Below are 26,067 nucleotides of genomic sequence, written 5' to 3' on the forward strand. Positions count from 1 at the left end.
CACTTCTTGAGGGCCAAAGTTCATTCCCAGTATCCACATTATTCCTAAAACCTATCTATCATCTCAATTCCAGGCAATAACATGCCTTCTTCTGGCCTCCACAATGGCTGCAAACATGCAGTGTACAGGCAAACATGCTAGCAAAACACCAACAAACATATGATACAGATATCTAAATATAAAAGTTATTTAAGTGGAAAAAATATAACCAATACTAAAGGACTTTTAAAGTGAGAGTTTATGTCATTTTGTTTGATGAACTGTACTTTATATTGCCATAAATCCTCAGACACTTACATTACAGTATCATGAACAAACAATCCTACAGTAAGAATTTCAGAAGCCTTAAAACAGAAACACCTATCTGTAATTATGTAAATTGTACTGTACTACACATATTTAACATGCTGTTAAAAAATCACTCCATTTATTTTAATCTTTACACTTATGAATCATTAAACTCTAAAAGTATTCCATACAATTATAATAAAACCTAGAGCAATAAAATGAAATAATTGATAATAGAATAAAACATCATGGCTTAATCTATGTTTGTTAGAGAATCAGTTACTCTGTCAAAATTCTACTTTAGTATGCTATAATCAATATATAAATGTGTAGTTGTAATTAAGCAAGCATAGTGGGTCATAAAACTGACCCAAGGATAAACAACAACAACAAAAAAAAAACCCTGCCCAAATATTTTAGGGGAAAACTATATTATTCAGAAGACAAGAGGTGTGATCAGGCCATGTCATGGAACCATAAAGAATGAAATTAGATTTCTCACAAAATGGATGCCAAACAGGTACAATGTTGTTCAAAGAAGAAATGCCACAAGTGTGCTGCTCACTTCTGGAGTATTGCTATAGAACTGTGGTAGTTTGTAAGTAATTGCTCCCATAAGTTAATAGGGAGTGGCACTATCAGAAGATATGGCTTTGTAGAAATAGGTGTGGCCTTGTTGGAGGATACATGTCACTATGGAGAGGGATTTGAGTTCTCATATAAACCATGATCAGTGGCTCACTTCACTTCCTGGTGTCTCAAATCAAGATGGAGAATGCTTAGCTCCTTCTACAGCATCACATCTGCATGCATGCCACCAGGTTGCACCATGATGACAATGGACTAAATCTCTGTAACTGTAAGGCAACCCCAATTAAATGTTTCCCTTTATAAGAGTTGCTATGGTCATGGCATCTCTTCATAGCATTAAAAACCCTAACTAAGATAAGACCCATTCTCTATTTTCACACTTAAGAGAGACACTACAAGCATCTCACCATGGCTTTTTATTAGGTTCCTTAAAAAAATAAAAAAGTTTATTTAATAATTATTTCCAGTTCATGTGTCAAAGTCCTTGATGTGAAGTTACTTGCCCTTAATCATTCATTCTTTCTTGTGTTCAGCATTTCTTCACAATCATGTGCAATACAGCTTTCAAATACTTCATGTTTATCCTTCAAAATCCAAGCCAAACAGTATTTGTGACAATTACTTAGTGATGAATAGTGTAGATTTTATCCCAGGTTTTCACAATCCTATTATATACCTGTTGATTTGAAACAAAATATGACAAACTTTTCATGTTACATCAATATAGTATTACCCCATCATTTCAGACTCAGGCAGTGGAGGTGGGTAGGTCATCTGCCCAGACTTCCAAAAGACTGCACTGAGATCTATACTAAGGTGCATTTATTCTTGAGCCTAGCATTCTCTCCCAAACTTTCAAGGTTGTTGAATTCCTTTACCTCTGGCTATATGAAATTGAGGAACATTGGCTCTAGGCCCATGGCTGTGTCAATTCTTGAAAGAGAAACTCAAGATTCCCTAAAGTGTGTCTGTTCACAAACCTATTTAAAACAGGCATTGTGTTTCCTCAAATTCAGAAAGCTTTTCAGTTTCAGATATGAGAGCAATGTTCAGAGACTGTTCCATTCTGCAGTATTCTGCTTTTTATGGAAACCTACCAGGTCCTGTCCTGGCTCAATATGAGGAACACGTGCTGAATTTTCTCTTGTGGACTTTCTTTTGGATGCATTCACCATGATAAGACTGTCACAGTTTAAACACTACCATTTCTCTGAGTGTCTCATTTTTGTTATATTCAAATACATGCTCCATAGCCACTATAATATAGAGATTCTCAAAGCTTATTCAAATTAATTTGCAAAAGAAAAATAGTTGAAAAGCAAAACATAAAAGAGAGCACCTAACAAATATTGGTGAATCATTGTAGAAATCATAATCTGACAGTAAAATTTAAAAAAAAATAAAAACATTAACTTTGTTACTGATTTCTGTTGATTATCACCCTCAGGGACTTGTTTATTCTAACCTTTGATAATTATTCAACTTCTTGAATAATTTGTACTATAATGAGTGGATACATCAGTGATATTATTTACCTCTCATAGTTGACTAAAAATTAAATAAGAACTGCACAGAGAATGTATACAAATGCCAACTAATAAATTTCATAGGAGATATTCATTCCTTGGGCTGTTGGTATACCTTTGAATGCAATAAATACATGGTAGAAAGTTATTCTTTCTGTGTTAATATTCTTAAAGGCTTCTTCTCAATTACCCTGGTATTTAGAGGACTGTTGTACAGAATTACACATTGTAACATTGCAGAAAGTTCACAGAAACGTACTGTAAAATATGTCTTTTGATTAAAGCATATTATGCCAGTTGGGCACACATATGAATTTCAGAAGAAATAAACTCACCCAAGTCTACAAATAATTTCAAAGACAAAGATTCAATCAATAACGGGAGTTCTGAAAATTAGAAGGAAGAAATTGTACTTTCAGTAACTTGAAATAATATTAGCATCTTTGGACAAGACTTGTGTTTGACAATCTTACAATTGTAAAGAATGATCAGCTTGTTTCCAAACTCAAGAAAAAAAAATGTTTCTAACACTTACTTCATTTTACTTACAAAATTCCAAAATCTCTCCTAACATTTCGAATGAATAAATGAAGTTGCTAGGATTTGAGTGACACTGTATATCCAAGTAATCTTTTTAGTTTTGTTTAGAACCTTCCAATTCTCTATAGTATAAAGAGCAGCAGATATTATGACTCATGCAGCAATCTATATTTAGCTGTCATATTTATGGTTATTGTATAAGTAGGGCAATGACATAACCACTTCATAAAATCTTATCTAGTCATGTCAATCACCAAAGCTTATATTATATGAAGTTGTATAACTTATATATTTCTAAATTGACTTTAATATAAGTAAAAGACAATAAGGAAATATTTGTTTTAAAAGTTTCTTGAGAAAAGACAAAGTTGGGAGAGAGTATTTGTGGGTAGGGTTGGAGGTAGATGTGATCCTATTTTATTTTATACAAGATAAAATTCTCCACACCGCCAGAGAAGTAGGAAACAAAGAGGACCCTTAAAGAGACATACATGGTCACTCAGAGAAGGGGAAAGGAACAAGATCTCCTGAGCTAATTGGGAACATGGGGGAGGGGAGAGGAAGCTAGGAGAAAGAATGGGAGAAGGGGAGGAGAGAGGGTGGGGATGACATGAGAGAGTAAGATGATTGAGTCAGTGGAAGAATAGAGGAGATCAAGACAAGAGATACTATAATAGACAGAGCCATTATAGGTTTACAGAGAAATCTGGAACTATGGAAATGTCCAGAGATCTGCAAGGTTAAACCCAACTAATAATCTAAGCAATAGTAGAGAGGTTACCTTAAATGTCCTTCTCCAATAATGAGATTGATGACTACCTTATATGCCATCCTAGAACCTTCATCCAGTAGCTGATGGAAGCATAAGCAGACACCCACAGCTGAACATTCAGCTGAACTCTGGAATCCAATTGCAGAGAGGGAGGAGTGATGAGCAAATGGATCAAGACCAGACTGAGAAAAACCACAGAAACAGCTGACTGGAACAAGGGGAAGCCCGTGGACCTCAGACTGATACCTGGGAAAGCAGCATAGGACTGTTCCAGACCCCGTGAATGAGGATGTCAGTTTGGAAGTCTGGTTAATCTATGGGGGCCTCTGGTAGTGAATCAGTATTTATCCCTAATCGAGAATGGACTTTTGGAGCCCACTTCACATACAGAGATGCTCTCTCAGCCTAGATACACACGGGAGGGTCTAGGCCCTGCTCCAAATGATATGATAGACTTTGAAGATTCCCCATGGAAGGCGTAAACCTCCCTGGGAAGCAGAGATGGGATGGATAGGGGGTTGATGGGGGCAGGGGACGAGGGGAGGAAGAGGATACTGAGATTGACATGTAAAACAAGCTTGCTTCTAATTTAAATAAAAATAAATAGAAATTCTCAAATATATGGAAAAATTAGTATTTCTTAACTCATACCAAAGGTAGATTTTTGGCACTTGGTTTTTATATCACTTCACTTAGTCTGTTCCACCTTTGGACAAATTCTAAGTTATAGCATACAAAGGAAGAAGAGCTTCCCTGGTTTTAAGAATTATAATTCTGAAAGGTAAGTCATTCAGTTCCTAACATGTGATGTGGAATGTCCACAGATATCTAGAGATATGAAGGCATGTGTGGTCGTTTGAAAAAAATGCCCCCCCCCGGGAGTGGTGTATCAGGAGGTGTTTCTTTGTTGGAGTAAGTATCAACTTGTTGGAGGAAGTGAGTCACTGAGGGGGCCAGCTTTGGAGGTCTCCAATGCTCAGGCTCAGAGTGATCCCAGTCCAGTTCCAGTTGTCGTCTGATCAAGATGTAGGCAACACCATGTCTGCCTGCAGGCCGCCATGCTCCCCACCATAATGATGATGATGGACTAAACCTCTGAAATTACAAGCTGCACCCTCAATTAAATATTTTCCATTATAAGAGTTGTTGTGGCCATGGTGTCTCTTCACCACAATAGAAACCCTAAAGTCATTACCCAAAGACTCTTAACACATGAACCATTGTGTTTATGGATATCAAAGTCCTGAGCTGACACATAAGCTAGGACACAGTGCATTGCTATTATGAGGACTGCTCGATTGATCCCATAGTGGCTTAACTGTATATAGAGTAAATTCTGTCTAGCTAAGGAACTGAAAGTGTTGATAACTGAGGGGAAAATGTTTCTTATGAATAGATGCATAATGAATAAGGTTTAAGTAGTATACAAAATCATTGACTGAAAAAGGAAGAAAGCACCCTGTCACCTCCAAGTAAACAGTAACATTTTAGAATGTAAAGTTACCCTCACAAATAAATAAAATTCATGTTCATAAAATAACATTTACGTCTACATTATTCACTTAAATATTATTGGTTATTTCACTGGTGGTTATAATTTTATCATCTAATCATTTTCATATCATTTATGAAAATCATTTATATAAACCTAAGTTTATATAGGTTGCCTTGTTATTTGAGTAATAAGAAACATACATCTATATATTTAATTGCCAACTTCATAGTACAGCAAGAAATTGAACTTAGAAAACATGGAGATTTCTATAAACCATAAAATTGTTGTATAGGAATATAATTATTCAATAAGTAAATTTCTTGCATTATTTACAGGAGACAATTACATAGAAGCCAAATTCTATAACTTTTATGATCTGTCTGACTTCCTGGAAGACAAACTTCTCTCTGGCTTTGCCTATTAAACTGTTAATCATCTTCCGTAAGTACTATGCAAACACAGATTCCCACCAAATTGAGAGTGAATTTCACATTCTATTCTTGAATAATTAGAGTAAGTATATTTTTAAGAATATTTATAGATTCAAGTGCCAAAACATCTAATTCATTAAAAAGAGTTAATGCAAAAGAAAGACACTATGTCTAGGAGGTAGGAAGTGCTCCAGGTAAAATAATTAAATACTAAAATTATTTATTTCATCTACATTTTATAAAGTTATTTAACATTTTTGTATTTATTAACTTAATGTAAGGAAGTCAGTTACTTGTAAGGAAATAAAATTATCATAATTGGATTTAGCTAATCAACATCTATCCATTTGAATAAGGATAATGCCAGGTTCTATGAAGTCTGTGCCATGGATAATAATGAACTATGTCTTAGCAGTATGAAGATTCTACTGGTGAAGAAAAAGAGATACATTATATAGTTTTCTGTCTGTACTCCACAAACTGACAGAAATGCACATAGCATCTATAATATATATGTGATGTTAAGAGTAAAGAATGAAGTTATATTATCATTAATACATGCACATGATAGATAAATTCAGAATTAAAACAAAGATATAACTTCAGATTACATATATAATTATGAAGACGAAATATTAAGTTGATTATATTTAAATAGGCCTTACCAACATCTTTATGAGCTTATTAAATTTTCATGAATATTTTCCTTTTCAGTCCATTTTTATTAGAAAGTAATTTACTTTTCATTATATAGATAACTCAGAAGTTATTTTATTTATATTATGTTAGTTTTAAGCTGTTCTACAGCCATGAAGGCAGAGTGGTGAGCCTCTCAGGCAGATGGTTTGGTTCATGGCCTGGCTCAACCACTCCTTAGTTGTACAACACTAGCAAATGTCTTCACTTTGCTGAGATCCACCCTTTCATCCTAAATTGAAGTTACCAATGCTGACAAGGATCCAAAGGATCACTTGAAAGAGTATCTGAATTAATCACCAGATATATTACTTATGATTATCTCTAGGTAGAATCCAAGGTGCAGAAAGAACATCAATACTCACAACAAAATACAAAATAATGTAAAGAAACAAGAGAATTTTTAAAAATATATAATTAAGCACATATGTAGAGTGGAATAAGAAGTGGATAGAGAAGTGGGACTTGTCAAGAGAACAGGACATTGATCCTTTATATGGCTGTAATGCTATAAATGCTCTTATCCATGGTTCAGAATATTCTTGAATATCTCCTGCTCAAGGAAGAACTTTTACAATCTCAGAGTCATCCTTTCTTGATCTGAGGGAAAAAAAATTAAGTCATGCTTTATTACACTGCAGCCAAATTCATACTCAATCTTAAAGGAGATAAATGGTTGGAGTTTACAGTAAGTTATACATCTGGATATAATTGTTTTGATATATACTGACCAATAAGAAAGAAAAAATACAATACCAAAATGAAAGAATCTTCAGAAGCTAAAATATGAAAATATTTAACAAATACAAGATAAATAATTATATTCTCTATTCCATCATATAAATTAAACTACGATGCCTTTTTCAGCTTTCTCTGAAAGAACACAAAATATACCTATTATTAGTTCATTCACATACTATTAGAGACAGTAAGACTAATGGAATCCTATGGGAAAAAAACAGTCAAAGTCCCTGTCAAGAACCAAAGTTATGATTGACTGTTAACACTGATTAAATGTAAATGGGAAAAAAAGTGTCAATGATTTCTTTAAGATGGCTCATTGTAGGGCTAGGAAATTTTCTGACTGAAGGTGTGTGTCCTAGTTAGAGTTTCTATTGTTGTGAAGCAACACAAATGACCACAGCAACTCTTATAAAGGAAAACATTTAATTGTGGTAGCTTGCTTACAGTTTCAAATGTTTAGTCCATGCAGACATGGTGGCGCTGGAGAATGACCTGAGAATTCTACATCTTGGCTCACAGGTAACAGGAAGCAGTCTGCCTCACTGCATGTAGCTTGAACATATAGTAGACCTCAAAGCCTGCCTCCACAGTGACACACTTTCTCCAAGGCCACACCTAATACAACAAGGCCACATATCCTAACAGTGCAACTGCCTTTGGGGTCCATTCTCTTTCAAAGCATCCCAGTGGGCCAATAGAAACAGTAGATCCCAGCAGCAAACTCGAAACTCCCTCTTGCCTCCCATATCTCCTCCTCTGGATATAGTATTGTACCTGTAACTGCAGTGCTCAACTGAATCCCAATCACTTACAGACCAGCTGGCCTATATGGAAGCAGTAAAGAGCTTCAGTAGAGAGTGTAGAGGATGGCTCCCAAATTCCTCCATGAATATATGTACCCATGTATTTGTGCACATTGCACACTCCCCTACACAATGATGGCTCATTATTCACATGAGAATGCAATGTGTGCTTGTGAATATAGCCAATGACAGAATTGTTTACGTAGCTATGAAAACCAGTTATTGGTCATGAGAACTGATGGATAATTTGGATAGCTAGAAACAACAAAATTCTAGTGCATATAAATAGACAGTAACCATAAATCATTATGCAATGAACAAACGAGTATGTGGATTAGCAAAACTTCATAACTACACACAGGGAAGAATGGAAAAGAAATCACAACAGAAATTATGGGGGAGGGATATAGAAATCCTCTTCTCAACTCGACAGTCTAGAGTTTTTCTAACAAAAACCCTTTACTGTTTTCTTCTAGGAATATTTTCTTTAATCAGACAAGGACAATAGCCAAAAGCAGCAACATTCTTTGACAATGTCACTAGAAGAATCTGAAGCCCAGTTGCTAAAAAGTTCCCACCTGAAACCTGTTTTCCTGGCCTCCACAGCTCATCCAGTAGTTGGCAGAACCCATTAATTTCTGCTTACACTAATCACCTGATTTTCTGGTACAAAGTATAGTACAAAGTCCCAGTCTTCCCCATCCTTCCAAAACACCGCAAGATCAGTTTTGTCAACAGCCCACTTCCTGATGTGAAATTTTCATTACTTCTCTGTTGCTGTAATAAAACTCTATGCCTATGGCAACTTACACAAGCACAGATTTATTATGGACTACATTTCCAGAGGAATAAGACTACATCACAATCATGTTGGGAAAGCATGACAGCAGGCAGTTATGGCGACTGGAAGCTGAGAGCCAAGAGCCCACATTTCAAACCACAATCAAGAAACTGAAATGGCATACTTTTGAAACCTCCAGCAAGATCATAGTCCCAAGTTTCCCAAAAATAGTGCCAATAACTGGAGATGAAGCATTTAAGTGCCTGAGACCTATGGACACATCTCAATCAAACCACCACACATAAGGTTATACACTTCTGTTAACATTTCATAGAATTTCAGATATTAAGATCACCCTAACAATTGCCTGGCCCCTAAAATTATTCAGATGATACAATCAAAAGTCTGTTTTGTATTGTTCTTTGAAAGAAATGTTTCTCTTCCCAAATGGACAATATGTGAAATACGAAGAAAACAAAAATAATACATCACAGGGACCTTTCCCTAAAACAAGTTTCTAAATGTGAACACACAATTTTTAATTAATGAATAAAAGGCTCAACTTTAGGATTGTCTTCCAGCAGTGGCCAAGAGTTACAGCTATATGGATTCTTAAGATTCTGAAGTGTACTTTGGAAAATCCATCTATTTGTGCTGTTTATTAAATTCTCTAAGTCTTCTGATCCATGTATTTAGTGTTACAGAAAGAGAAAGAAAAGAATTTTCCTAAAACATTGTGTCTTAAAAGGTTTTTTCCCCTATTTATCTTTTACAGATGAGTAATTTAATACAAAAATAGCATCATAAATTCATATTTTAATTTAGCATCTGTATTGTAATGACAAAAGTGAGTTTTATAGGTCAAATACCACAAGGAATACTTATCCCTTCTCAAAATGAACACAAAAAGTATTCGATCTCATTTCTTAGCCTTTTTCATGGGCTTAAACCTGCCAAATTATTCCATTTGATTTCAGAGAATTCTCATATGGCAATCTATTTTATTTACCTTATCTTCAATAAAATGGTTGAGTGAGCGTCAGCAACTCTGAGACACTCTGAGTTTCGATCAATCTTCAGGCAAAGGCATCAGTGTGTATTAGACCTACTGTGCTGGGAGTTTCAGCTAGAGCTTGGAATAAGGCGGAAGCCGTGTAACAATGTGAGCCAAGCTTAATGAAGTCACAGTGAAGAGAAAGCCCTCCCCTGGCTCTCACAGGCATGGTTTCTACAACACCCAATGCTGAGTGCAAACACATGAAGAGCTTGTTAATAAGGCTGACAGCTAAAAGGAGGAATCAGAACCCAACTTTATCTTGCATGAAATCTACAATTATAGTCAGTCCTCTCTCCTGTAGAAGACAATAATAAAAAGATGCTTGAAATCATCAAACATCTAAATTCCATATGGAATGGGAAAACAAAAAACAAACAAACAAAAAAACCTGAAACACCTAATTTGGAATAGGCTACCTTCTGTGGCATTTTCATACAATTACTAATGTGTCCGTAGTTTCAATGAACCTTTCCTCACCAATTTGCCTGGCATTTTAAATACAGCTGCTGGATTAGATTTTCACCACAAGACAATCACAAAGTTTGAGCAACAACTCATTTTGGCAAATGAAACCATTAAAGTCTAATTCCAAGAAATGTGGGGTAAAACTGTTAGAGGCTGTGAAAATGTCTCCCCAAGTAGAAACTTTGTAATAAATGATGCTGGTTCATACTTGATATGGCTGTAAAAGCAGATTATTGAAATGGTGCTCTTCCCAGCAAATAAGACCATTAAATGGTACTTACTGTTTGAGTTGAAATGAAAAGCAGGCCAGTTAAAATTCCATATTTCACTTTTTTTGGGTAATGGTATCAAAATTTTTCAAGTGCATATCTCTAAACCATAAATTTAAAATTATAAATGCAAACTGTTTTTACATGAAAAATTTCCATGTTCATTTTTTGTTTGTTTTTCTTGTGGTGCAGGATTTCTACGCAGATACTAATCTCACATCAACAGAAATGCAATTTGGAGTGATGATTCCATGTGACATTTCATACAAAAATTGCTGAACTGTTACTTGTGAAAACATGCTTACGTTTTTGGAAACGAAATGTATAATTTTTCTAGTGAACTCAGCATTTCAAGAGAGCACTCAAAATATCTATACTTACATATCTATATATTCTTCTGCTTAAACATATTTCCTATGGCTCCAAAAGGAAAGAACAACAAGGAAGAACAACAAGAAGCTAGTAGGATAGGTTCTGCATATCAACATCCTATAACACTCAGAGCACTTTAAACCATTCTATCCAGAACTTCCATAAAAGAATTCTTATTGGACCAGCACACAACAGTATCAGGTCCTAACTGCAACATTCATACTGATGTAATCATTTGAAAAGAAATTAAAAGCGGCCTTTCTTTCCATGTTAGAAAATCAGTATTCCAGTTGGAGTCTAAAATTTTCCAGTTTTGTTCCCACTGGGCTCACTATCTTATAAATATACATGTCTATACTTCCATTACATTTGCCTGGGAGATCACATATTTGTTAAGTATTAATCCATATACTCTCTACAAAGACAGAAATAGTGCAAAAAATCAATAAAAACTAGTTTTAAATTGTACAAAAGTTTATAAAATAGTTTTAGAGGTGAGTTATTTATTACTATCTTAATAGGAATTATCTATTGAGATTTAATAGGTTATCCTCAAATTCTCTAAAACAAGGAAGAAAAATTTTATGTCTCACGAAATTAATGAGACAGAAGAGGCACCTAGTAGTTTAGTTGAGGCGTTCAGAATTAGACTTTCAGGAAGTTGTGAGGGAAGAGAGCAGGGATGAACTGGGAAGAGGCATAGGGAAAGCATAGAAATAGCATATTCAAAACTGAGTCCTTCAGACCTTACATAATCCAGTCAGAACAGGCAATATACTAGCTTATGCCACAGAGTGCTGCTCACATGAACAACCCATTAAACATGGAAGGGGAAACACAATGACAGGAAAAATCAGAAATTCAGAGACATAAGAAAGATATTGGAGTCTCTGTCTCTGGCAGCATCTGCAACAAATAGTTCATGTACTTATAAACATTTCCTAAACTTTGAGTTGTAACAAATTCTAAAATGTAACTTTCTTAATCAAGGTCTCTCTCATCCACCCCAGGCTGGCCTGTTTATAACTCACCCTGAGGCTAGCAATGGCATTAGTCTCATAGTGGTCTTCTTACTTCAGACTTTCAAGTGCTGGGATACAGGCATGAGCTACCCACACCTGTCTTCAGACAGAGAAACTTTATAGTTACTCCAATTTCCAAGTCCGTATAATATTAGAAACTCCTGGAAAATTTCCTTGAAAGATAATTCTTAAATTAAATGCTGGCACAGAGATCAACGTTCTAAACTGAAAAGATGTCAATACATAATATCTATGTGTTATAATTATATAGATATAATTTGCAGTGAATGCTTACTAAGGAACTATAACATGCTGGGCTTAGGGTATAATATATCACTTATTAATGTCAGTCAGAGTGGAATAAGGCCAATGATCATCTAAGTGCACAATCTGAGAAGATATTACATGGGAAAACTCTATGAGATAAAGTCTTGACCCAGGTAAAAGCAGAGAAGAAATGACAGCACTGTAATAAATATGTAAAAAATAAATTAACATGCATTAAGAGGGCAAAAATAATGAAAATAATACAATAAGTATTATTTTGCCACAATAAAGGTAAGCACAAGGCATGTAACTGAAGATTCCCTTATAGAGGAAGTAGGCAGAAAAGTTAATTATTGGGTTTTGGGTGATTCCTGAGAGCAGAAGTTCAAGCTCAGCTCTAGTCTGGCGCCATGAGCCACATTGTAGTATGTAATTAATTTTAGGTAGCATTAAACCTTATTGCTAAACTGGAGCTATCTATGAACAAAGCTTTTATAATAAATTATAACATACCTTTCTGTAAATATAGTAATTATAAAATTTGATATAATAATTTATTCAAATTGGGAATTTGGAATCACGATAAGGAGGCAAACAAATCAACCTAACTCCAAAATCTGTTTCTCCAATTAATTTATGCTTCCTGTAATACCTCTGGTTCAAGGGCTGATAATTCTATCAATGTCCAAGAATAAATGCTTCTCAAAATACACTTTCCTATTATGGTGAGCCTCTGGCATTATGCATATGCATTATTTACAGCAAAGTGTGGTTAATGTTCATTTAGACCTGTGGAAACAAGGCCTGCCACTACAAACAATCAAGACTGAACCTTAATTAGCAAGTTTCAGAAGCAGTTTTGGGAACTACACAAGAAACTAAATTCCCTTCTTGGAAGGGATTTATCATCCTCACAATAATTTCTCTCATGATTCATTAATAAAGATGAGGAGTGGCTCAAAAGCAGTGTTCTGAATAGTTTTATGTCAACTGGACATCTCAGAGAAGAGAACCTCAACTGAGCAATATCCTAAAAGATGGGACAGACTCTGAAGACTCCCTGTGGAAGGCCTCACCCTCCCTGGGGAGCAGAAAGGGGATGGGATAGGTAGGGTGTTAATTGTGGGGGCACAGGAGAGGAGGGGAGTCAGAGGGAACTGGGATTGACATGCAAAATAATCTTGTTTCTAATTTAAATAAAAAATTGAGAGAAAGAAAAAAAGATTTGGTTGTAGGGAACCCTATTATACATTTTCTTAATTAGTGATTTGTGTGGGATGACATAGTCTATCGTGGGTGGTGCCACCCAAGGGCTGGCAGTCCTGGGTTCTTTATGAAGGTAGGATAATTAAATCTTGTGGAACAAGCCTGTAAGCAGCACTCTTTCATGGTTTCTGTATAGTTTGAGTTACTTCCTTGTTTTTCCATCAAGGGACTGCAATTCATGATATGCATAACAAGTAAACCTTTCCTCTCCAAGTGACTCCTGGCCATGACATCTCATTGCAGCAACAGTAAACCCAAATAGAAAAGTAATTGGTATCAGGAGTGGGGTATTGCTGTAACAGAGTTATTTGTGCTGTTTCTGGTAGGATTGTGAAAGAACTTTGAAACTTTGTGCTAAAAAGCCATTGCATGTTTAATGTTCCATGGGCAGTACTGTTGGAGTCCAGGAGACAATTGAGAAAGCAGTGCAGTTGATACAGGCCTGACTTGAAATTTTCAGAAGGAGTTTAAGGGCTCAGTTGGAACAATTTATTATTTTGAATTAAGAATTTATGGTTCAGGTCAATTTGGAATAAAGAATCATCCACATTAGCAAGAGACTAACATCACTGAAGTGAAATCTTTGCTTTACTGGGACAAATGATGCTGGTTAGCTGGAGCTAAGAAAGTACCAGTAATTTCTAAGAAGAGACAGGCATCATTGAGGTTTAATATTCTGGGAGTATTTCCTCGGGGTAGCACACAGAAGCCTCCAAGGTTGTAAAGATTTCTGGCAATTGAAGTTGGTAGTTTAACAGTCACTCAGGGGTTACTGGTTTTGAAGGCATGAAGGGGATCAAGGAGACCATCTGAGGCTTGGCACTGTAAGAGGCCAGAAGCATCCACTGGTGAAAAGCACAGCCTTAATATCAGTTGAAGCTCCAGCATTGAATGGGTAATGCAGAGAAGGTGAGACTTGGCACCAGGAAAAGAGCTAAGAGGTTATTGATGAAAGTGAAGATGAGTTACGGCAGGACACCCCAACAATTTTGAGATGCCAGTATGATTGGATTACTGCCAGGGGAAGCAGAGGTGATGGAGTGGGCCCAGCCTGAATAGACAAGATAAAAAATATGTCCTGTGACAAGCCTTTGGGCAGAGCCTAGAAGATCATAAGTAAATCCCAAACATTGAATACTGAGTTATTTATACTGTTGGAGTTGGTTTTGCTTTGTTTAGATGTGTGACTCTGCACTGGTTATTCCCTTTTGGAATAAGGAAGCATTTACTTTGATTTTACAAGAGCTCATATTTGATAAACTTTGAAATTTTAAAGAGATTGGTTTTTATTGTTAAAAAGACTTTGGCTTTTTAAAGTGATGGAATTTTAGTGTGTTTGAATTGTGTTCCAATTGACTGTGGGACTTTAAGTGTGCAATATATTTTATATTGTGATACTTGTTAATATGGGATCATGAAGATAAACAAAAAGGAACAGTTATTGTTAAATAATGTTATATTGGCATGTAAATGGGGAGAAAGACCCTTGGTTTAATATAAATCAAATTACCTTTGTTCCCATACAAGTAAATATTTTTTTAAAAGAGGATGGTAACCTTTTAATCAAAAGTTATATAGATAGTATTTGTCAGTGTAACCATTAACTTTATTGTGACCACTAATATCTCCCACCACACAAAAGTTTGGATGTTAGAAAAGCAAGTATTCTATTTTTTCATTATTAATTACTAGCTATGAACCATGGGTAAATTACTCTTGCAAATCATTTGGACTCTTCGTTGTTTCTCTGCTTGCCAAATGAAGATTATAGACTCAGCTTCACTTACATCAGAAAGATAATTCACGAGAAAATAGAGTCCAAACTGGACATATCACTTTGAAAATCATAAACTCTGGCTAAATGTTGAGTCTCTTAATTTGTGTGTTTAGGAAAGTGACTAAGTTGTTGAAATAACAAGAGCATAACCATAGGTAAAGCACAAAATAAAACAACTGGGAAGTATTTAACAATAATTAATGCAGATTGGAATAAATCCCTGAGGGAAGTTATGGTGGCTCTATCTTGAGAAACTTTTAGAAAAGAAGAAGGCAATTTAAACAAAAAAATGAGGTCTTCAGGCTGGCCTGTGACAAAGAGAACCCACTAAGGATAATTTTTGAAGAAGGCAAGACAATGGTTCCCTTCACTTTGTGGATTTTCTTCAAAACATTAGGTTTAAATGTTGACACACCAAATAGAAAATTATGCAATAAAATTCCTCACTGAAAATTTATTTTTTATTCTGGGAATAGTTACAGGCCTTTAATCCAAGCCTGGGGGGCAGAAGTAAGAGTATCTCTGTGAGTTTGATATCAGCCTGATTTATATAATGAGTTCCAGGAAAACCTGAGCTACATAGTGAGACTCTGGTGTGTGTGTGTGTGTGTGTGTGTGTGTGTGTGTGTGTGTGTGTGTGTGTGTGTGTCTGTATTTGAGAGAGAGAGAGAGAGAGAGAGAGAGAGAGAGAGAGAGAGAGAGAGAGAGAGAGAGAGAGAGAGAGAGAGAGAGAGTTAAGTTTTTGGGTCTTCTATCCAAGTATTAACTAGCCCCAAGCATGTTTCACTTCAAAGATTAGAGCAAATTTGCCTCATTGAAAATAGTCTGGCCATGGAGTTGATGTCTTTCTTTCTTTCTTTCTTTCTTTCTTTCTTTCTTTCTTTCTTTCTTTCTTTCTTTCTTTGAAGCAGGGTTTGTAGCCTTGGCTGTCCTGTAACTAACTCTGTAGACTAGGCTGGCCTTGAACTCAGATATCTGTCTGCCTTTGTCTGCCTTCTAACTGCCAGGATTAAAGGTATGCTCAACCAAATGTGTAGCCCAGGCTGCCTCAAACTAGTTACCCTCCTGCCCCCACCTCCTTTAGCAAATCCTACTGGCTTGCAGTGTATCACCACAAAGGGAGTGCTACTTTATTATACATAATCAGATACATAAATAATAGTCCAATGAAACTAAAAACCTAATTTTACAAAAATATTAGAGATTGAAAATCGTTCATATTGTATTTGTAAATATCAAGGGGAACTACAATGAAATTTAAAGATGTATGATATTACTAAGGAAATACATTCTTCCTGAACAGTTGAGCTCTTTAGTTCTAAATGTTAGAACTGGTCCAAATAAAGTTTAAGACATAACACATTATTTTAAACAGAAACTTGTGTTGCTATTTTATGTGCTACCTCATAGTTTTCTCAGAATTTTTGGATTCTCTGACAGAGTCAACATGAATTTAAGCTAAGTAATTCTAAGTCATGGATAAAAATTAGCAGTAGAATGCTTATCAAGCATGTGTCTCAGCCTAGATTCAATCTACACGCCCCCCCACACACACATGGACAGATGGACCCAGATACATATATACAGACTCATACACACTTACATGCATACTAGTAATACTGAAAATCCCAGCCCTTAGAGGCCAGCACAATGGTAGCAAACATATCTCAAATGATTTTTCTTACAAAATCATGTTTTTCAACAGTTGAAAACAAAATTTCTACTTTATTTAAAATGTGAGAGCTAGTCGAGTAATAACAGGGAACAAGGAAGTAGCAGTAGGGCCAGTATCATCAACCGTAATGAGTATCCATATGGCTACAGCTTGACACAACTGTGTGATCCATTAGAAACTCTGTAAAATTGAGTAAATATATTTAACCAAAATACTAAGGATCAAAATAAAGATTTACCTGATTCTTCTCAACCTTCCACACACCTTTCAAGTCAGCCTTGGAATGGAATCCTAAGTACATCCAGACCCAGCATCACATTAGAGGAGATCTGTGAATAAAGCCAAATAACCATCACTTCTTTGAAAATTGGCCTTGAATTTGTGCCACAATTAGTGCAATCATTAAACCAAACATAGAACATATTCACCACCACAACAGAATGGTTGATTCATTCATTATTTGTGAATCTCCAAATTGGTATAAAATGCATTAGATATGCTTTCATTTTAAGAACTTTAAGTCTCATTGTTGGGAGCACAAAAGAATCCACTGCCAGGAGCTTCATATTTTATTCCCTCTTGTTAAATAGATTGGGAGGGTTTAAACTTTTTGAGGAATAAATTCTATAATTTATAAAATAAAAGTATTTGTGTTGTAGGATCCCAACAGAAAACATGACTGATTTTAATTGCCTCTTCAACACATACTAAACAATAAGCTATCTAGGCCTTTCCACAATTAACAAATTGGTGGTAATCATTTTCTCCTTTTAACACAATATAACGGTTATTACTTCAATGATTATTTGAATTTCTATTTTCAAGCCCTATCTCCTACTCAGTCAGTTTGTTTTCCTTTTGTCTTCCTCTTTAATCTGAAGCATTTATTGCCTAGTCTTTGTCTAACTAAATATGTATGTTTAATAAATATCCAAGAAAATTTTAGGACTTGCTGTTATGTAGATAGAAAATGTATCCTAATGTAAGCATCTAATCTAATTGATTGGTAGTTATGACACTGAAAGCTCTGCATTTGAAACTGGAACAAGACAGAGTACTTTGTTTGATGAGCAATGTCTGACACAGGCACTGAAGTTTTTTGAGTGGCATCATGTGCTAACATTTCTGTTAATCTGGGCATTTTCAAGCAATATTTCCAAATGCATATAAGACAAGAAAACTTTATTCCAGCAACAGTATGAATGGCTGGTTAATACTGAAGAATCCTGTTTGAGTTACAATGGCACATACTCAGTGCTATTGTGACTCTTCCCAGGTGTCACTGGTATTCCACATGACTACAAGTCTTCTAAAGATCATACTTCAAAACCATCATGTTAAATGCAACAATTAAGTTAGATCGATGGCACAAATAAGTGACTTACCTACTGCCCTTTGCATCCTATTATTTGTTATTCTTTCTATTATCTATCTTCCTCTCAATATTAAAACCTTATAAAATAACAAGTGACTCTATACACTTCTTATGCTACTGTTTCTTCCATAATTATTTTATATGACAGCAAAGTATGTTTATCTATATTTTACAGAAGTCTAGATCAGGTTTTAAATTTATATTGGATTATTTTTCTTTTCCTGTATTCACAGTTTACTATTTTCCAAACCAATCTACTTGTTTTGTTTTGTTTTTGCCAGTTGTAAGATGATGTTGATTCAGGTGATATATATAGAATAAATAATCTTAGGTTTCTGAGGAAATTTTTTGTTAGAAGGCATACAGTACATGAATAATTTAAAGAATATTACATAGTTTCTAAAATACATGAAGGGCTCAGAAGAAATTGTATAGTAGTCTGTTTAGTTTGCATTAGGTATTCACATGAGATCAATATGATAACATCAATCATTTGTAGAGACACTGCAGACAAAAAATAAATTGGTGAAATTGGAGGTTAAAAAGTTATTCTTTCTAATAGTAGTTGATGGGATGAGAAGGATCTGAGAGGAGTGGGGGAGGGTGACCAAAATAAGTTGTATGAAAAAAATTGCAAAAAGGAAGAGGGTGTAAAAAGGTTGTGTCTGTGAAGGATCAATACTATAATGTTGCTCATAAAAGAAAATGTTCATCCCATATTATTATCTGGATTCTGATTGTCACAGGGGGAACTCCATGGGTCATGAGTGTTTATCTGTTAGCACCATTGTATACTATGAATCTATTCTACTGCCAGGGAACATAGGCACTCAATAATTATTTGTTGAATGGATGTATGACTATATGAGCAAATAAATACAAAGCTGAACAGGAGTGAGAATTTAAATAAATTTGAAATAGAAGAGATAGTGGCTTTGAAGCAGAAAGGAGGTGTGCCCTGGGATAATCAATCCTTGTAGAGTTGAGAGGGAAATGGACAGAGCACCAGTGCTTCCTATACAAATGAAGAGACTGGGAGTGCAGAGTCAAGTCACTATTCCTAAACCCTGCAGAAGTAGATGAGCATGAACCGAATCCACTCCTCTGGCTCTCAGACTAGACCACTTCCTGTGATGGCAGTTGCCTGTATTACAGAGAAAAAAGTATTATTCTCCTCCTAAGGGCTTCACATAACCCAACAGATAGAAGCCTCTCCTTTCTATGTAGAGTGCAGTTAAGACCTATAACTTTGACCATTATGGCGTAAACATGATCAAGAAAATAAGTTATCCTTTGCAGTTGATTTTCCCATCAACTCATCTTCTCTCACCTACAAAAGACTCTCCATGCACATAACCATCTCTGCTATTGTCTATTTAACTATTTGATATTAATCAAGATACTACAACCAGATGTCCTGTTTTGTTGCACAAAGCACAGGCAGAACATACAGGAAAGAAAAACAGTCTAACAGATAGATAAGAGGAATTAATGTAAGGAAGTGCGTTTACCAGCTGAGAATTGAAGCAGAAAGTTGAGACAGGAACATCAGTCCCATACCTCAGCTCTACCACCCACAGCATGTCTGTTCCACTGTATGATTCTTTACTGAAGCAAAGTCCTTCCTCTGATAGCACTCTTCAAAGAATTAGAAATACATATAATATATAATATATAAATACATTTATATAGAGAATTATGTTATATAAAACTGAAAAGGAGACTAATTTCAGGAATGACCTAAATAACTGGTGAGCATGGGGAAGCAAGACAAGAAAGCTGAAAATATAAACAAAATAGAATTGTGTGTGCATCATAGTATCATAATGAAATTTATCACTTTGATTATCATATTTTTTGGGGGGTTTCAAGACAGGGTTTTGCTGTATTGCTTTGGAGCCTGTCCTGGAACTCGCTCTGTAGACAAGGCTGGCTTTGAACTCACAGAGATCCACCTGCCTCTGCCTCCCAAGTGCTGGGTGCGCCACCAACACCAGGCTTTGATTATCATCTTAAAAATAAAATTTTAGGACTCATGAGTGTGTGCATGAGTGGGTCCCTGATTCTTATGCCTTCTTTTGGGCCTCTTTTATTTCTGGTGACTTACTTGCCTTGTCCAGCCTTGATGTGATTGTTTTTGCTTTATCTTAATTTATTTTGTAATGTTTGCCTGTTATCTCTTAGGAGCCTTTTCTTAAGGAGAGCTCAGAGGAAACTGAGAGGAGTAGAGTGAGGGGAAACTGTAATCAAGATATACTGCATGAGAAAAGAATCTATTTTCAAAAAAGGGAAAAATAATTTTAAAGGAAAAATACTTCAGTGCTTTTTTGCAAAAGACAATGAAAAGAGGTGCATTTCCCATTCTCTTAATTCAATATAGCAGAGGGTTAATTTAGTGTAAAATTTCCAATAAAAATTAACTAGAAATACACATTTAAGAGTTCATACAGACATTGTAGTTATTAATAGGTTTGTATTACAGTGATGACTTGATATGATAAACTATGAAGCATATATAAACATACAAGCATACACACTGATTGGGGCTAAGTGATATGAGATTCCGTATGAGTTTGGTTCTCAAATTAGTCTTCTGCCATACATTAAGAATACTGAGGTGGGACAGTCATTGCTATCTTTAAGTAAATTTTCTTCAATTATTAAAAAAAGAACTACCAAGCCATGTGTTGGTAGTGCATGCCTTTAATCCCAGAACTCAGGAGGCAGAGGCAGGTGGATCTCTGTGAGTTCGAAGCCAGCCTGGTCTCCAGAGAGAGGGCCAAGATAGGCTCCAAAGCAACACAGAGAAATCCAGTCTCAAAAACCAAAACCAAAAAACAAAAAACAAAAAAAGAACTATCATTCATACACACTAGGTAAAGCATATACACAACAAAGTAGGCAAGTGTTACTGTCCCACTGTCTGGTGAATAGCACAAGGATGTAAGAAAATAACATAAATGATACTTTAGGTGTCATCATATTCCTGTCAAAACATTAGTGAGATCTATTCAGAGACAGAGGTAAAATAAATTCCACCTTGAAAGAGCAGTGTATATGCATGTTGGTTGATCTTAAGGATGCAGCTCAAAATGTACGACTATTTCATTTATAGTCACTGCTTGCACTTGCTACATTTTTATAGAAATACTATGGAAATATACAAATATATACTTTAGAAAGATGTTTCTGTCAAAGAAGGTGAAGATAATAAATTAAATCAATAAACAGGACTATAATGTGTTAACATAGGAGGTGGACAAGAAGACTATATAGAAAGGACCCCTGCTATGACAATTGATTTCAGGATTGTACTGTCTTGGACTTTACTCAAAGTAAAAGTAAGGGTTCCCTAGTAGAGCAGCATAAAAAGGCATTGTCATATATATATATATATTATATATATATATATATATATATATATATAATATATATATATATTGTAAAATACTTCAAATTATTATCCTAAATAGCAAAAAGGCCTTTTGTTCATTCATTCCTTGCTATCTGGACACCTGCTATTCACAAAGCACATAGTTGGTGAAAATACAGAGATAAAGGCACCCTTCCTGTTCATTGTGCTTAAGGATATGGTCTGTGTGAAGGAAGTATGCATTTCAGTGAATGGTATTTTCCCAAGTTGAGAAGATGGTGTAAATATGATGCAATATAAGCAGAAGTGAGCTGTGATGATACCAACTATGATATCAATTTGACAAGTTGAAAACAGTTATTTTTTAACTTTACTTTTTAAAATAAAAAAACAATCTTATTTACATATCATTCCGTTACCTCTCCCTCAGGCCACCCCCCTCCCGACACCATGTCCTGATCCCACCCCACCCCCAGCCATTCTTCCCAGAGGGTGAGGCTTCTCATGGGAAATCATCAAAGTCTTCCTCCTTTGATCTAGGCTGAACAAGGTATCCCTCAACAGGGAATGGGCTCCAAAAAGACAGTTCATGCATTAGGGATAAATGCTAGTTCCACTGCCAGTGGCCCCACAGACTGCCCAAGCCCCCCAACTGACACCCACTTTCAGGGTGCTAGTCCTATGCAAGTTACACAGCTGTCATTCAGGAGCCAGTGAGCTCCCACTTACTTGGTCAGCTGTTGCTGTGGGTTTTTCCAACATGGTCTTGTCCCCATGCTCAGCAGTCCTCCCACTCTACAACTGATTTCCAGGAGGCAGGTTCAGTGCTTATCTGTAAATCTCTGCTTTTGCATTCATCAGCTACTGGATGAAGGCTCTATGGTGGCACTGAAGGTAATCTTCAAACTCATTATAGGGGAAGGGCATTTAAGGAACCTGTCCACTATTGCTTAGATCCTTAGTTGGGGTCATCCTTGTGGATCCCTGGACATTTCCCTAGTGCCAAGCTTCTTGTTAATCCCACAATGATTCCCTCTACCAAGGTATTTCTTTGCTTGCTTCTCTGCCCTTCACCCAATACTACCACCCTGATCCCTAAAGTTCTTCTCTTTCTACCCTTCTCCTCTCCTCTCTCTTTTACATTCCTACACCCCTCAGCTATACTCCCAATTTACTTAGGAGATCTTGTCCCTTTACCCCTCTCCAGGGTTCTCCTTGATTCTTAGCTTCTCTGGGGTTGTGGATTGTAGGGTGGTTATACTTTACTATATATCTAATATCTACCTTTAGTGAGTACATATCATGTTTGTCATTCTGAGTCTGGGTTACCTCACTCAGGTTGGTTTCTTCTAGTTCCATCCATTTGTCTGCAAATTTTAAGATGCCATTGTTTTTTAACAACTGAATAGTACTTCATTGTGTTTATGTACCACATTTTTATTCATTTTTTCGTTGAGGGGCATATAGATTAATTCCAGGTTCTGGCTATTACAAATAATGCTGCCATGAACATAGTTGAACAGATGACTTTGTGTTATGAGTTTGCATCCTTTCGGTATATGCCCAAGAGTGGAATTGCTGGGTCTTGAGGTAGATTGATTCCCATTTTTCTGAGAAACTGCCATACTGATTTCCAAAGTGTCTGTACAAGTTTATACTCCCAACAGCAAAGGAGGAGTGTTCCCCTTTCTCCACATTCTGTCCAGCATAAGCTTTCATTAGTGTTTTTAATTTTAGCCATTCAGACAGGTACAAAATGGTGTCTCAGAAATGTTTTGATTCGAAATTTTTCTGATGGCTGAGGATGTTGAATTCCTTAAGTGCCTTTTGGCCATTTGTGATTCCTCTGTTAAGAATTCTCTATTTAGATCTGTATCCCATTTTTAAACTGGATTATTTGGTGTTTTGATGACAAGCTTCTTGAGTTCTTTGTACATTTTGGAGCCTAGCCCTCTGTAAGATGTGGGGTTGATGGAGATCTTTTCCCATTCTGTGGGCTGACTTTTTGTCTTGTTGATTGTGTCCATTGCCTTATAAAATATTCTTAGTTTCAGGAGCTCCCATTTATTAATTGTTGATATCACTCTTTGCTACTGGTGTTATGCTCCAGTAAATGTCTCCTGTGGCAGTGTGTTCAAAGGTACTTCCAACTTTCTTTTCTAAGAGATTCAATATGGCTGGATATATGTTGAGGTCTTTGATTCATTTAGACTTAAGTTTTGTGCATGACTATTGATCTACCATGCTCTTGGATAGGTAAGATCAAAATAATAAAAACAGCAAACTTACCAAAAGCAATCTACAGATTCAAAGCATTCCTCACCAAAATCCCAGCATAATACTTCACAGGCCTTGAAAGAACAATACTTGACTTCATATGGGAAAACAAAGAAACCTAGGATAGCCAAAACTATCCTATACAAGAAAGGAACTTCCAGAGCATTACCACCCTTGACTTCAAGCTCTACCATAGAACTATAGTAATGAAAACAACTTGGTATTGACACAAAAAAAAACAGACTGATGGACCAGTGGAATCAAATTGATGACCCTGATATTAATCTACACAGCTTTGAAAAGCTGATTTTTGACAAAGAAGCTAAAATTAAACAATGGAAAAAAGAATGCATCTTCAACAAATGGTGCCAGCATAACTGGATGCAGACATGTAGAAGAAGATTGCAGAATACAGCCATGCACAAAACTTAAGAAAATAACAATGGTTAATGAAACAGGAAGAGAAAATGACATCACTACTTACTCTTTCTGAATTTTCTTGCAACAATCCAAAGAATCCTTATAAACTGAAAACTTAAGTAGGTCTATGTTTTCAATACACTTTGTAAACACCACCTGAATATTATGAACTGGGATGCCATTGAAAGCTAAAAAAAGGTTCAGCAAAATAACAGGGCTTAGCTCTATCAATATCCATAAGACATGGTGGTAATCTGAGGAAACTGTCTATGCAGTCCCCTTCTTGGTTCCAGAGCTACTTTGACATCTGTTTAAATCTAAATATAACACAGAGAACCAATATTCAAGCCTGAAAAATTTCTTCTAGTATGCATAAGAAAACTTAGGATTGTTAACAAAAGCATTTCCCACGAAGATATTGACAATGATAAATATTTTATCAGGTAGACAAGCTTAGATGACTTGAGATTTCAAGTTCAGTCTACCAAATACACTATCATATTCCACATCTACTTTCCTAGGAGATTTTTAGTACAAATCGCTTCCATTTTCTGAGCTCCTGTCACAACAAAATGTATTCACAAACAGGGACTGCCATCCACCTAGTGATGTTTGTGATAAATTTTCCAATAATAAAACCAGCACATGATCATTTATGACATAGTGTTGGTTTAGTTGATGCTGCACTGATATTAAAGTATTGAGTTTAGGAAACTCTGATTTCTATTATCCCTAGCTATTTACTGCGTGCTTTCTATTCCTCCATCGAATATTTGTCTGAGATTCTACTTATACTGTGTTGTATTCTCTAAATAACTTCACTCTCCACAGTAAAACTAATGTCGTGGTTTGGATATGAACGATACCCCATAGACACTTAAGTTGACAGCTTGGTCTCCAGTTGATGGTAGAGTTGGGAGGAAACTGGATCCTGAAAATGGTAAAAATGTCTATGAATTACTCCGTTGATGAATTTGCAATTTCAAGGACTACTAAGAAGTAGAGAAAAACTGTAGGAAATAGATCATGGAGGACAGCCCTTGAAGGTTGTATTTTGTCTTTAAACTATTCTTCTTTGTTCTCTTTCCTGGCTGTCATGAAGTGAGCACATCTCTCTGAATCATCTTTCAGTCATCATGTTCTCCCACAAGCCTAAAGAAATAAACTATAGTCTATGACTTCTGGAACATTGAGCAAACATACAGCTCCTTCCTCCTTTCAGTTTTTCTCAGGTGTCTTGTACAAGTGGCGGAAGCTAAAATACTTAGCTTTACACATACTTTCTATAAAATACAAACCTCTGTCTTGAGAATAACATGATAATATCCAAAAGATTATGAGATTTTCAGATTATATTCCAATTATTAGGAAATTACATCAACTATAAAGTGATATAGTGTAATTTGAAAGTAAACTTGGACTTGATGTTAGTGTATAATGCCAATTTAGGATAACAGAAAAAATGTAACAAGCAATTGCAAGAAGACTTTGCAATAAAAATGTCTAATATTCCCACAGCATTTAAGGTAGACTCTCGACTATTGCTTAGAATATCTAAATATATGTTCACTGTTGTTGGTTAGGTAAATGCAATATTGTCAGTATGTCTTCCTTTTGAAATTTATGAATTCAGTTCAAGCCCAATAAAAATTTCACAGGACATGATTTTTGTGGTTTCTGACAAACTGATTCTGAATTTGAAAGCACAGGCAAAGTCCTAAAATACTGATAACTGTATCAAGGAAAGTCCAGAAACTCAAAAGTACTACTTCAAGGGAAAACTAA

At 35.7% G+C, this 26,067-nt stretch overlaps 1 protein-coding gene across 1 annotated transcript in view; it reads right to left on the bottom strand.

Annotated features, from left to right (window-relative positions):
• Foxp2 (forkhead box P2) overlaps positions 1-26,067 on the bottom strand; it is a 522,314-nt gene that overhangs the window by 322,506 nt on the left and 173,741 nt on the right. Inside the window, exon 3 of the mRNA XM_027389931.2 lies at positions 17,076-17,166. The gene's annotated coding sequence lies outside the window, so the exon portion shown is untranslated. The remainder of the gene's footprint in view (positions 1-17,075; positions 17,167-26,067) is intronic.

Source organism: Cricetulus griseus, assembly GCF_003668045.3.
Source record: "Cricetulus griseus strain 17A/GY chromosome 1 unlocalized genomic scaffold, alternate assembly CriGri-PICRH-1.0 chr1_0, whole genome shotgun sequence".
NCBI classification, from domain to species: Eukaryota; Metazoa; Chordata; class Mammalia; order Rodentia; family Cricetidae; genus Cricetulus; species Cricetulus griseus.